General features: G+C 42.4%; 1 protein-coding gene across 2 annotated transcripts in view; it reads left to right on the forward strand.

Annotated features, from left to right (window-relative positions):
- The first annotated feature begins 6,039 nt into the window (after positions 1–6,039).
- SMARCA2 (SWI/SNF related, matrix associated, actin dependent regulator of chromatin, subfamily a, member 2) overlaps positions 6,040–15,090 on the forward strand; it is a 164,151-nt gene continuing 155,100 nt past the window's right edge. Inside the window, exon 1 of one of the 2 annotated variants that reach the window (XM_011379109.2) lies at positions 6,040–6,190. The gene's annotated coding sequence lies outside the window, so the exon portion shown is untranslated. Of the gene's footprint in view, positions 6,191–8,178; positions 8,529–15,090 lie in introns of those variants that run through there. The other variant, XM_011379110.2, reaches the window with a different exon arrangement.

Genomic DNA, 15,090 nt, shown 5'->3' on the forward strand with positions numbered 1-15,090 from the left:
GGTTTTAATTTGAATTTCCCCGATGATTAGTGATATTGAGCATCTTTTCATATATCTATTGGCCATCTGTATGTTCTCTTTGGAGAAATGTCTATTTGGGTTACACTTGTTTTATAAAAGTTACAGAAAAGATTAATTTCTTATCAGGAAAGGATCCTGCATTATTAATGCTGCTAATAACTCAATATCGGTAATTCTTACCCCATTTGAGGAAGATTTCATTGAGAATCTGATGAAATGTATGGACTCCTTTTGCAGAAAGTGTACATTAACATGATTATGGAATTTCAAACACAGTTTCAAGGGATTCTAAAATGCTCCAAAGATTATTTATATTCTACCTGCCCCCTGCCCCATAATGGGTGAAGAACCCTGTATTGATGACAAATTATTGGGCAGTTTTTACATGAGAAACAGATCACTCTGAGTCTGGAGGTATACCAAGCTGAGTTAAAAATTCTGACTTCATCATTTAGTCATCTCTAAGTTGGTTGATCACATTCCCCTTGCAATTAAAAAGAAAAATATATAGAGAATGATTTATATATATTTATTCATAATACATGTACTCAGTATTAATATAGCAAGTGCATTATAAAACATACACAAAATAGAAGCTATAAAATGAGATGAAGATGATGGAAAAAATTTAAATATCTTGCTAATCATAATGATATCATACTATTAATAGCTAGTATCTCAAGGCAAAATATATGTTTAGGTCAGAATTCATCATTAACATAAAGCCAAATTTCAAATAGTCTTGGATAACTGTGAATGCTTTTGACCTATATCTTGTTAGATCTAATTAGACTGTCATTGTTTTCACCTTTCAATATGGTTGACAAAGAACTCCGATTCACCTGTACTTTGCATTATCAGATTTATCTCTACCTTTGATTTCTTTGAAGGAATCTTTTTAAAGCCACTTGTTTTCCAAATAAGAGGGTTGATTGATTAAAATCAGATGATATAATCTGTGGAAGTATTAAACTTTAGGCAATGCCAATGCCCTGAAAGTGAATGAACCAGAGGGGACACCACTGTCACTCCCCTGCCTGTAGCCCTGCTCTTCCATAAGTATTCTTCAGATAAAATTCTTGGTACATGGCCAGTTTATTTGGGACCATGTAAAGATGGTAGAGTAAATGAATATAGTAAACATTTATAAATCTCTTTCTCTTTTTTTTTTTGGTCATTACATCATTACTTTTTTTATCATTGAAAGAAAAAGAATTTCTAACATTCTTCCCACAGCAAGATGAATTATCTTGCCCGCTCTACATTGGAGATTCCTTCTTTAGGAAAATTGCTTACTGCCTTTCAGCTTTCTCATATGTAAAATGGGGTAATATCACATATCTCATAGTGTTAAGTGAATTACATGGCATATATAAAGGTCTCTCCACAAATTCTGGTAGATGATTAAAAAATAAATAAAAGAGAGCTGCTATTATAATTACTATTACTCTATTACACAATTGCCATGTAAACATTCCTGTTATTCTGAGACTAATTTAAAATCTAAACAAAACCTCCTCTAGAAGTTCTTTATTTGACTGAAAGAGCTGTTGCTTCTCCTCACCTCCCACCTTCTCCATGCCACGCCAAAACAAAACAAATCAAACCAAACCAAAACAAAACAAAACACCAAAAACATACCAGCATTTTCAGCTTGGAAAATAACATAAAGCTTCAGAACACTTAGTAATCTTGTTCATTAACATGATAATTAGTAATAAGAAGACCTGCCGAATTCTCTGTCAGAGTTTTAATATAGATCTCTCATCTTTTCATTCAATATAATTTTTTTAAACAGTATACAGTAGTCTCCCTTTACCTATGAGAATATGTCCCAAAACCCCCCAGTCGATGCCTGAAACCACAGATAACACTGAACCCTACATATATATTTTTCTATACATACATACCTTTTCACTTAAAGGAAGCACTATATGGCTTCTCTTTGGCTTATCCAAATAGCCAGAATCACTGTTGTACTTTGGGGCCATTATTAAGCAAAATAAGGGTGTCTTGAACATAAGCACTGCAATACTGCAACAGTCCACCTGATAATTTAGAAAGCTACTAAGTGACTAACAGATAGGAAATGTATATAAGGTGGAAACGCCAAACAAAGAGAAGGTTCATATCCTGAGTGGTACAGAGCGGGACTGCATGAGGTTTCACTGCACTACTTAGAATGGCGTGCAATTTTAAACTTATGTATTGTTTAATTCTGGAATTTCTTATTTAATATGTTTGGACCAAGGTTAACTGTGGGCGACTAAAACCACAAAAGGAAAAAACATAGATGGGGGCGGGGCGGGGCGGGGGGGGTGGGGTGCTAGACATCCAGTTGATTGCTGAAAGTTTCAAAGATGAATTGAACATGCTCTATGCCCTCTAGGCATCAACTATCTAGTGGAGGATACCAAATAATCCCATCAAAGTGATAATGGCTATAATGCTGTAATGGCCATGTACCCCGGTTGCTAAGGGAGCAGAGTAGGATAAGTGGTTTCCTTGGCCTGAAGAGGGCAATGAGGGCCCCTGGAAGGATGCTGGGCCATAGCTGAGTTTTGAAGGATGTGTACTGGGGACCTGCATTTCCATCAGAGGAAAGTATGTCCAATATGGCCCCTTAGGAACCAGCAGGTAGACCAGGTTTCCAGAGCTCAGGCATTTGGGGGAAAATCAAGAAGGCTGACAGAGATCTGTCTATGCACTGCCTTGGATAACACACTAAGAAAGCTGAAATTTATCATATAATGGATTGGGAAAAGACAAAGGCTTTTAATCTAGAGAGTAATATGATCACCAAAAGAATTAGGGTGGTATTTTGGAGGAGTAATTGTGGAAAAACAAAATACTGAGATTGTTGAATGGAAAAAAGAAAAGAGAGGAGGGTTTATTTCTGAAATAAATTTACTTGCTAATTCTAAACTCTTCACTAAATTAAATGTTGGCTGATTCACTTTGTCAAAGTTTAGTTTCCATGACTGCAGATAGGTACTCATTCCCTAAATGTCTTACCTGCGCCTGTTTGAAGCTAGGCAACATTTTCGTCAGCATTAACAGTTTGCCTGGTAGAACTAGAAGCTTCCTAACTTTATGCATGGAAATTTTCTTTACAAGGGTGTTGTAACCAGATATCAATTTTTAAACCCAATATCTACTCTCTGTAGAATGTCAACCATAGTAGACTTACCTAAGAAGTGAATGTGGCCATACAGACATGAAAAACAAACAAACAAATAAACAAAACTTCTGTCCCTTGATTGCAAACTAGAAAGAGAAAAGCAAGTTCGCAGAATACATTATGACTTATCAAAGTCCTAAAGGAAAAGCTTCATGTGAATATAGCATATGAATATATCCTCCTAGAGTCCTATTAGCCTCCAACCATATTTGCTTTTGTGTGATTTTCTGCAAAACAAAAGAACTCCATCATTTTTTCTCCTTAACATCAGTTGTTAAATTTTGCTTTACCTCAGAGATGAAGCTCATGCTATATGTTGTACAATCTTCTTTTCTTAACGAGTCGATGGTGTTGCCTTTTCATTTCTCCTGAGTGTAGGTCTTGTTTTATAAAATTACTTGATGCAGTGCAAGCTACAAACAAGACAAGTCTTTAGAGGAAAGACCTGAAGGGAAAAGGTGGTGCTTTCTTAGACCGATGTGAAGGGAAAAGGAGATGGAATATCTATATTTAATCTCTGCTCCCAATGATAGATTTTATTTTTCAATTCCCATAGTTGTGCATATAATACTTAGATACTCATCCCTCCAGGTAGTGCATCAAAATTTTATATAAGCTGAAAAATATATGTATGTAACAAAGGGAGTGTTTTTTTACTTTCCTTCTGACAAAATTCTGGAAGAAATGACCAATCTCTTCCTCTAGTTTCTTACTAAAATGATTGTTCTCTTTTTGAAATTTGGCATGGCAGTTGGAGGTAGAATCTTAAAGGGATTAAGGGCACTAATTCACAAGGAAATAATGGTAAAGTCATCAATTTCTGAAAACTTGGCATGTGAGGTTGGCATGTGAGGGAAACAAATTAGCCACCCCCAAATTAAAACATATTACCTAATGTAATGAGTCTTGCCATTAGGTTAAAGCCCTTTTATAGACAACTAGGTTATCTGGTTATATTATTAGTTGCAATTTAATAGGCAGAAATTATACTTTTACTACATTATTAATTTTGTTTAAGATTTCTGGTTCTGTATTTCCCCGTTAAGTTATACTGGCATATCCTCAGGCAGAAAACGAAGTTCCTACAAAATATTCTTCAAAGCATACTATATCCTATTTATCTTAGATGTGTTATATTTTGTTGTCATGAGGTTCACTTTGGCATAGACAGAAAATTATGAAGCTAAAGTTGACAAGCAAATACAAGGCTTTAGAAAAACAACAAGGTGGGTGATCACTGACACGCCTAGCTACCTGAAAATGGTGCCCTTCCCCCTTGCAGATTCTGTTTCTGCCAGCAGTGGACCAGCAAGGTAAATGATTCTTGCCACTTAATGACCACATGCAACAATTGTTTTTTCATTGCTTCATGTCTTCAAGGTATCCAGTACCTACTTTTAAGCATCCTAAAACTGCATTTCAGACCGGATTGCTCAAATAGTCTATTTGGCAACAGTAAAATGGTCTTAAAATAGGATTTTACTCTAGGGGGAAAAATCCTCAACGAAGTAGTCACAGTGCACTTTGAATGACTAATTTAAGCCATTACATTACAAAATAAGGGATAAATCACACTTTTCAGAACACTACTGTATAGGAAGTTTTAATTTTAAAAAGCGAGCGCCTACATTAATCTGAGTCTAAAATAATAGGCTGCTGATTTAAAATCTAACATTCTTTCACACTTCATAAAACTAAAAATAAAATTGTCTTAGCAAACATTGACCTATTCCTCCTGCAAAAGAACTGTATTTCAAGGAAAATTGGAGCAAGAGGTCTCAAAACCACAAAGTGCCAGTAGATTACTGTTTGTAGCTTTAATTGGTCTTAAATGTGGGGTGGAAGAGTCTATAGTCTGTAGAGAATAAGAGATTTATTCCCTTTCTTAAATCAAAAGCAGATTCCATGCTTCAACTGTCCCCTAACCCGCCCTCCCTGCCCCTACAGGGTTGTTTTTCCAAATTTTTGTTTATATTTTACGCGAAGATGACAGGTGAGGGAAGGTCAAAGTGCTGTGTCTGGTCCACAAAGTAAACAGAGAGGTTAGGGCGGGTTTGTTTATTTATAAGGAGTTAAGCCTCTCAGTTGTTTTTCCCTCTTTGGCATTTGGAAGCTTGCTGTCTTTTAGAAAGGAGGCAGATTTAGCAGGAATGTTCTTTGTGCCCGCCTCCCTTTTTACGGAGGGGAAAGAGAGCCGATTTGTAATTATGCCTTGGGTGGGGGGCGCAGGGAGCGAGAAAAAGTTTCAGCCGGCAAGGCAATGCCTCTCCCCGCCACTCCCCACCCCGCGGTCATCACTGTGCCACTAACAGCTTTGGTGCCACTCGGAGCCCTTCCCCTGTCCCCTCCTCTTCCTTCTGCAGGCTTGCTCTGGCTGGCGAAGGCACAGTTAAATTCCAGCACCTTCTTCACATACCCCCAAACTACTACACGCTATTACTACGCTGCCCTCCCTTTCGCTTTGCCTCCCCTGTTACCCCAGCCTCTCTGGAGCCCGGCAGCGCCCCTGGAAGAGGTTTGCCGGAAGAGGGATAACAGGCGCCGAACTCCATCAAGGCTTGGGGCTTTCTGCGTCCTGCGCAGTTTCTCTGCTCCAGGCACAAACACGGCCCGAGAGCCGGCGCCTTGCAGACACACACGGATCCACGCATACAGTAGAGCTGTCTCGGTCCACATTCTTGCACACCGCCCCCTTCTTCCCCACGAGCTCCCGGAGTCGCTGAGCCCGGCGAGTGACAGGCAATTCCTGCCAACCCGCGACGGGGAGGGCAGGGAGGAGCGGCGCGCGGGGCCAACTGCGGCGCGTCTTCCGGCGCCCGTGGAGGCGGCGAGGGTGGGATGCGGGGCGGAGCCCGAGTTTAGGAAGAGGAGGGGATGGCTGTCATCAATGAAGTCATATTCATAATCTAGTCCTCTCTCCCTCCGTTTCTGTACTCTGGGTGACTCAGAGAGGGAAGAGATTCAGCCAGCACACTCCTCGCGAGCAAGGTAAATATAACTTACAACTCCTTTCTCCTCTTTCTCCTCCCTCCGGCCTCCCGGCTGCAGCCGCCGCACAAACCCCTCCGGCACCGCGCCGCCTTCTCTGAGGATTATTCATTATTATCCTAATTATTATTTATTGTGCATGCACAGAGACCAAAACAAACAGGCGGGCCAACCGCCACAACAACAAAAAAGCCCGCCTCCTCCTCGCGGGCCTCAGGTGGAATGCTCTAACGACAGCACCGGGCGGCGGTGGAAGAAACGGGAAAGTTTCAACTGAACCTTGCTGTTCTAATAATAACAGTAGTAATTACTACTTCAAGGCGGCAAGGGTTGGGGGGAATTCCCAACAAACCATAGCCTTGACCCTGGGTAGGCAGTCAGCGATGCGCTGCCAACTCAAGGTTGCAACACACACACTCGGCAAGGTTGCAATACAGCCCCCCCCCCTTAAAAGCCATAGGGGGGAGGGGGGAGGTGAAGGGGGAGGCAGGAGGATAGGGGAGGAGGATGGAAACGCGACAGTTCATCCCGAGGAGTCCTCCTCGGAAGAGTTGGAAGTGGAGCGGGAGAGGAAGGCAAGGAGCCCGGGCTGGCAGCAGGGCGCCGACGAACGCGGCTGTAACCCGCTTCCCGGGGACTTGTTTAAAGGGCTCCGGCTGTGGAGACCGGAGCGGATCGCAGCGGGAGAAGCCTGAGCTGGTGGGCGGAGGAGGCGACTGCCACTGCAGCGGGGCCGGTGCGTGCGGCATCGGAGGTGTCACCTCCACTTTGCGCGTTCTCTCGGGCGAGAATGGGAATGGTGACCAGTAGGCAGGCCTTTAGAGAAAGGGGCTGCCCTGGGGCTGAGCCCGAGGCTCTGAGGGCGTCCTGGCGGCCGCGCGGGCTTGGGTGTTGAAGTTCGGGGTGTTCGGCCCGGGCCTCTCTGATGGGAAGGAGGGAGTGAGGGACGATGCACAGAAGGAGGAGGTCGGAGGTGCCAGTCCGGCACAGTTACCCTGCAATCCTCCTCCCCGGATTTGTTTTGTTTTGCTTTGCGTCTTCCCCTAGCTTGAGCCGCGGGCGTAGGGCGCCCCAAATCGTCTGGGTGCTAGGGGCGCGGGAGAACCACGGTGGCTGCGGGCCGGGAGGCCATGATCCGGATAATCCTCTCTGTCACAAACAGGACCCGCGCGCACCCGGGCAGCGGCTGTGGCGTTCGCTGGATAAGGGGAAGGGCTTCAGGGGATGGCGGGGGTAGGGTGGGAATGGGGGGCGAGGGCCCGAGGCGGGGAGACCAGGTGGGAGCCTCCTCCCAACGATGACACGCACCCCTTCTTTCTCGTTCCCTGCTTTCGAGTTGCTTTATTCCCATCCCAACCTGGCTCACCCCTTCCTCTACTCTCCCCTCCATCCCGCTGTCTTCCCTCCTCCCGTTTGCGTTGCAAAACACGGCCATGCCATCCGCAAAGGTGTCGCGATGCACTTCCCTAAATAACCGGTCCGGCGCTCCAGCCCCTAGGCTCCCTCCGGCTGCGGGGCGCACACGGAGCCCAATGCCCCCGGGTGCCCCGTACCAGGCCTCGCACCCTGGGCGCAGTTGCACGGCGAGCGGCCGGGGGCAGCAGTGCAGGATCCAGAAGACACCAGCGCTCTGGTCTGGGCACTCGGGCCGGTTTCCGGTACACGCGGGGAAATCGCCTCCTGCCAGTGTCTGCGCGCTCGCCCCTACCCCCGCCGCCTGGATTGCATTATTATTTTTATCCGGGTTGCAGTTTGCGGCGGATCCTGGTGAGCGCGGGGTTGGCTGGACTGCTGGGGGATGGGGGGTGGGGATGGAGGGAAGTTGGACGCGGATCAGGCAGGAAAAAAGTTTGGCAGGGCGGTTAAGTAGGGTGGGGGGGTAGGAGGGGGCGGCGAGCTCCCGCGGCTCGCATCTCTGCGCCCTCGGGGCCAGCGCGAGTGTGTCTGCGCGTGAGTGTGAGTGTGTGTTGCGCGCGCCGGGGCCAGTGCGTCGGGAGCAGGGGCGCGGGCAGCTTGCCCGTGCCCTCCCCCGGAGCCCCTGGAAGACGAGGCTAGGTTTGGTGGCGGCAGCTGGTTGGGATGGCGTGTGCGTGTGTCTGTGAGTGTGAGTGTGCGCGCGCGAGCGGCAGAGAATCAGGAAGTCACAGCAACGAAGCGCACAGACATGTTTGATCGCCGTGACATGACGCGCGCGAGGGAGGAAGCGGCGGCGGGGGCCGGGCGGCGGGCTCCGGCGCGGGCCTAGGGCTCCGGCGGGGACACTCGTTTCGGGTGGCGGGCGGCACAGCTACTACAGGCTCGGCGAGCCCCGCTCCTCTTTTTGTTCCGCGTCCTCCAGGTAAGAAGCCTTTGCCGCCTCCGCCGGCTGTGCAGAGCTTTCCAGCACTTTCCCTGCTGGCTCCCTCAGGTCTCCCGGCTCGTTTTTCCTGCAAAGTCAGGCAGGAGGGGGGAAAACCGGCTCCTTGCCCTCCTATTGATAGCGTGGAAAACTTTCCAGCGGGAGGTATCGTGAGGGAGAAGGAGAAGGCCTTGTTGGCTGCTGTCGCTTGTCAGTTTTCTCCTGCGGGTCGGGAGAGTGGAGTCGCAGCGCCCTGGGGCTGTTGCATATTCAAACTTCGGGCCTAAACGTGCCTCTAACTCTTGCGGGATTTACTCCAGCAATAAATAAGTATTCAGAGTCATCCACTTGGTCTTGCTAAGCGTTTGGATTTTTTAAGAGAAGGAGACTGGCTCGGAAGTCGAGGGAACTGGGGGTGTTGTGCAGAATCATTCCTTCTTTAATGTCTGCACCGGCTGTTATGTAATTTTAGTAGCACATGGGTGCAAAGCCCATTCTGGGCTTCTCCCCTCCTTTGTTTATATAACTTTTGGGAGAGTTTTGCAAGGTTGTTGCTTTATTCCCTCCTCCCTAACCTAATGGAGGTTGGTGCTTTCGAAAAAGCAAAGCGACCCGGTTTAGTATTTGATGGAGGGTCATCATTGTCATTATGTAGGCTGCATTCTCAAGTGTGTGTAATGTTAGAACATAAGACATTAAGGATACACGTTTGTCTACTGCATTGAGTGATTATTTTTAACGTCTGTGCTTATCAATAGCAGAGGTAAATTTTAAACTTCCATTTCAAAGGACTTATTTACATACACCTGGTTGTGCCATGCTTATAGGGACAGTATGCTTGTGTGAGCAGAAATATTATTGTTTGCATGTTGAGAAGTAAATTCCTGTCCAACTACTAAGACTCAGAAAACCTCGGAGAGTTGTACTAAAATAAAAGCCATGCCCAGTGTGTGTCTGTCTACTTACATATGTACATTAGGTTGTTTTCCGTAATGTTTTCCATCATTTATTTGGGGGATAACTACCGGAGGCTTGTTTGCCAACAGTAGACTTGGTAGACTTCCAGCCTACTGTTAGCACACTGGTGAAGTGTTAAGAGGTGTGGCTGGTTCGAATTCAAGTTGGTGCATTGTTATGCAAATTGAGCACACTTTTAGGAATCTAATTGCCCTTTTCTTCTCCTGGACTTTTTTTTTTTTTTTTAAGCTCCCTGGCAACTCAAATGTTGGCTCCTGGAAAGGAGAGATTTGGAGATACCTATTAGCTACAAAAGATATTGAAGTGGACTGAGGGGAAAAAAAACCAAAAAACAACAAACTTGTAGTCTGAAGTCGGCTCTCTCCTTGAGGCATTAAAGAGAGATACTATATTGGTAAAGAACATTGTAAAATAAAATAAGGGTTTGGGGAATCAGAATCCTTGAAGAATGGGCAGAGGTGAGGGAGTGCTTCCTTCAATGCAGCCTTTCTCTTATGAGTTACATCCCAGCTTTGGGAGTAGCTGCACTGTGGTGTTTCACAGAAAATATTCACCGCAAGAGTGTGTTCAAAGCAGCCTTAGATCTTTCCTTTTGTTCGTTTTTAAAGCGGTTTTTGAGCATTTCTCGTCAAGTTTCTTGAAAGGTGCTTTGACCAACACCTGAGGCTTGGAATTGAGAAAAAAAAAGTGCCTATGTTTGAGTTATATTGTTAATGCTTGAATTCTGTTTAAAATATTTTTGACGGTATAACTAGAAGACTTTGACAAATAACACTTTTTTCCTTTAATTTTAAAATAAGTCAGTTTACAGACCAGTGTAAAAGCACATCCCCTTATTTTTTAGGAGATAATTGGAATACCCCTTATATTACTGTAATATTTTGACATTTCATTTTAAAGGTTTATTATGTATTGGAGCAAGACCATAAAAGAGAAAACTTTCATAAATTATAAAAGTGATGCTGTTCTCCAGTGTTTTCATGTTTTTTCCTCCCCCTTTAGAAGTCTTCCTTTGTAAACAGGGCTTTGTTTGTCAAACTTTCCTAGGTCAGCAGCTTTTTGATATTCCATAAGACATCTTGACATGCTGCCATGAGAACAAATGAATTATCACAAACATAATGCTAAGGAGTGTTTCCCAGCACTAGATTATTGAGGGTGTGTTAGTAGGACCTGATTAAACCACCACTTTTGAGTCTCAGGGTTTCTGGTCAAGATGGTTTTAAGGGAAGTAATGGACAGTTTGTTGCTTAACATGAGTGCCCTTAGAAAGCTCTCTGTTAATGAGTCACATTTCTCTGGTACTTCTGGTGAACAGATGAGAAAATTTCCTTAATGTAAAAAGCCACGTTTGGGAGCTACTTCTGATTTTTTTTTGGTCAGGTTTTTTTTTTTTTTTTTTAATGTAAAAAAACTCTTCCTAATTGTTCCATTTCCTTAAATGTGTTCTGATTGTTTTTGTCCAATATAGGATGCTGACTTTTCTGTCATCTTTGGAAGAGTTTGTTTTATGGAAATTTAATCTCTAGCCAGTTAGTAAAGTCATGGATCATTCCATAAGTAGTTGGTAATAAAAAGTACAGATGGTGGTAAGTTATATGGTAGAGCATTTAGGAAGGTCTGGGGTGTTTATTTTTTCTACATAGAAAATTGTGACTCTATATTTACTAGGAAACATAGTCTAAAACTTAGTTTTGCCCGAGTCATTATGAAAGATAGCATATTTATTTGCCTAAGATATATCTTATCTATCACTAATTAAATGGAATGTAGCAGTCTGGGTTCGGAAAACTTTACCACTTTATTACTGTTTACTATGACTTCATTTTTTCTTATATTAATTAGCACTTTCCCTAAAGTATTCAGGATATGTTAGAGAGGGTCTTTAAGTAATAGCAGTTTTAAAGATATAGTCAAGGATACTTGCATAATTATACTTTAGCAAAACATATAGAGCTGACAAAATTTAGGAGCTAAATAGCTAGATCTTTTGAATGTTGGGTATAAAACAGTTATGAGTCAACTCATTAATTTGCTCATCTGGAATGATGTTTTAGATCTGGAATACAGGATTTTTGGCTGAATGTTGACATAAGTGGTACCCTTTCAGACTTCTGGATTCATATAATGTATTATATATGTGGATATATAATGTATTAATAACATATTATTATGTAACTGAAGCCTACTATGAATTATGATGTTTTATTAGATATATAAGACTTTGAGAACATTCAGACAGTTTTTATCAGGCTATATGCCTCTATGATTTAAAATCTTTAAAAATATAGCAATCTTCTATTGTAGTTTTAGGTATATAAGCATCAACTTAAGCATCAGTCTTATATCAACTTATCATCTACCTCTATACAAACACTAGTGTTTTAGAAACTTCAGAAACTGACCTAATTTAAATATGGCCTTTTGTAAATCAAATGAAATCCACAGAAGTTGAAATAAATTTAAATTTTAAAAACCATTAAATATAATTATAATCTCCCCCCACTTGTCCCTTTTTAACTGAATTCAGAATCTGGGAGTTAAAGGCACTTAAACAGAGAAAATACCTCTGACCAAACAGGATTGGGATATTGTTGGTTGATAGGTTAATAGTAGTCCAAGGGAAATCCTATATCAGTTTGTATTTAGCTTGTGTTTTTCTTGTTTAGGATGATTGTACATTTCCTAACCTACTTGATACATATTTCTGGTTTTTACCATCCCACTGGGAGTTAAGTCATCAAACTTATAAGTCCAATATCCATGAGGAAAATCCTCTCCCATCTTCCCCCTGATGCTTTTCAACTGGGCATTTAATAGCTTTGAAAATATTTACAACTCTTTTATAGTTTGCTGTTGAGCTGTATTCCTACATGTTCTAAAATGCTATTAAGCGAAGTCTGTAATTCGGAAAAAAAAATAAATGGCCTACAGTTGAGAATTTGTGTGTTTTAAAGACTGTACCTGAATATGTAAACATATGAATAGCAGATGGTAAACTGTACAGGCTGCATGATACAAGGAGCGATCAGGGCGAGCTCTCTTGGGTCCATGGCATAGATAAGGCCTTAGAGATGAGGTAGGATTGCTGCTGCTGTTGGAGGGCATGGGTGCGGTGGTGGATTGTGATCTTCTGAGATCAGAAGAGAAGATCTGAGATCACAGGGTCTGAGCATGAAGAATCTGTTGGAAGACTAAACCAGTTTTGACCTGGTTGCCCAGGGCAAGAGGTTCCAGTGGGGTAGAATTTTCAAAAGATAAAGTTGGAAGTGGTAGAAAGACTTGACTTCCAGACTAAAGCATAAATATTTTATCCAGTGGGTATTGCAGGCTTGTCTCTCCAAAGTTTTGACCAAGAGAATTCATGAACAAAAATTATTTTAGATTAATCTGGCAGGTTGTGGATGCATTTCCAGGGTTGGAATTAAAGCCTTTAGAAGGATCCTTGGGATAAAGTACACTTTTTATATGATAGCTCATCAGAGATCTTCGTATGTAATATTTTATTTGAGTCATATCAAAATCGAGGTTGTAGACGGCCATTATTATGCTTATTTTGTAGATGAAGAACTTGAAGCTCAGAAGTAAAATAAACTACATGGTGATTTTTTTAAATGGCATGTTAACATCCTAAATGACCATTATCCATTTCTTCCTGAATATTTGTTGCTACTATGAAAGTCAGAGCAAGTGGGGCATATCAACACTCATCACGCAACCAGGGTTTGTTCAGCATATAATGTTCGAGTTTTAGTGCTAAGTCACAGTGTGCCATCTCAACCTGAAAAGTTTTTAAAGTATATATTTCAGACTCTTTTTATATGTTTAAAGTATAAATAAAATTCTATTAGCAGACAGAAGGAAGTTGTTAGCTTTAATTCTTACCAGCATCCCAAATGAGGTTGCTTTGAAAAGGGGGCTAACGGAACTTAGGAGAAACACGGACACTAAGTACGTTGCAGAGTGTCATGCTTTAATACTAGGTTTTGTTGGTTTGGTTTGTTTGGTTAGGTTTTGACCCATTGCCTAGCAGTCTGGGTTCAACTGAATTTTAGAAGCGATAGTTATCCATGGTGACCTTTATATCTGCCAAAGGAAGTGAGTCCTAGGTTACAGGGATGCTCTCTGCTGAGGTGCTTTTTTTGTTGAGGGGTTTTCTAGTACTTTGGGTTTTCTCATGAACATGATTTTTAAAGGAATTTTTCCTTTGTGGAAACATTGGCCGTCCTCACTGAGGAGGTCATCAAATTGTATCGCAGGTAAACTCTTGGAAGACGACAACTCATGGTATCTCCAGGGTGATAATGTTAAGAGCCAGGTTCCTGTGAGGCTGTGCCTGGGAATCGTGGGGCACTAATTAGCCACTGCAGAGTTTGTTGTTACCTTCTGTCTTGCACAGAGCTGCCTCTCAGCCTTTGCCAGGTCTAACTCTGGGCAAGGACGGTCCCAAGGCAGTTTATTTAAAGTGAAGGCAGCAGCTTACATCCTGATTTGTTCCTTGACTGAATGATGAAGAGTTCACAGAAGCCCAACAAACAGGGCCAACTTTTTATCCAACCCTTTTTTAAAACACATTCGACTTTGAATGGTAAACTGACATGAATAACCACAAGAAAAAAATGTTTTCCATGCTTTTCTGGAGTTTTGTTCCCGCAATGTATAATGTTAACTCTAAGCCCAGTGCGGTTTTTATCTGTGGCACAAATCATATTGTGCACTATTTAAAGATGGATGTCTTAGGCCAAGAAGTATGAGGGCTTTGGTAACGTTTCATCACCTATCCAGACAACCTTGGCCTCTGAAAAGGAAACTTCTGGTAGATATATTTCCTTTATCTTCCTTGCTACTCTCCTTACCCAATTCTCTGCTCCCCCATTAAAAATAGCAGTGCTTATCTTGCAGTTCTAGAGATGTTGCTACTTCTTGTCGGGGAATTATCAATTCATTTATAGAGAAAGCTACATAGAAGGCAAGAAGCTCTTCGTGTTAGGAGAGAAGTTCTGAATCAGCAAACAGGCATAAAAAGAACTCTTTAAAAAAGAAAAAAGAAAAAGAAAAAGAAAAAAAAACCTCTTAACTATCTCCTAAGCCTTGTTCTCCAGTCACAGCCAGATAACTTTAAAAATGCTGTTATTCTTAGAGATGTGAATTAGGCCTAATTTTTAGTTCTAATATTCTACCTTTGACCTGTACCCTGAAGTCTTTCTATAAATCCAGCAGTGACAAAAATCTGCTGGAGATCCAAGACTTCCCATCTTCCTTACACCCTTTGGTGAAAAGTTCTTTAAGAAGTGTTGTCTAGTCAAGGTGCTGGTGCTTCCTCAAACTCCTTCTGTGGCTAGAAAACAAAAGTTTCTAGGAAATTATTTATTTATTTTTATTTCAAGGTCTGGCTGAAAGGCCACCTTCTCCATGAAGACTTCCCTAACTCTCTTTTCCTTCTTCCATGCTCCAGGCTAGAAGTAATTTCTTCTACCCTGTGGCTACATTGGACACTTTAGCTATACCCCTTCTTGTCTTGCAGGAGCTTCATTTTCTCTGTCTCTCTGTCTCTATCTGTCTCTCTTTCTGTCTCTGTCTGTCT

Source organism: Pteropus vampyrus, unplaced genomic scaffold (assembly GCF_000151845.1).
Source record: "Pteropus vampyrus isolate Shadow unplaced genomic scaffold, Pvam_2.0 Scaffold354, whole genome shotgun sequence".
Taxonomy (NCBI): Eukaryota; Metazoa; Chordata; class Mammalia; order Chiroptera; family Pteropodidae; genus Pteropus; species Pteropus vampyrus.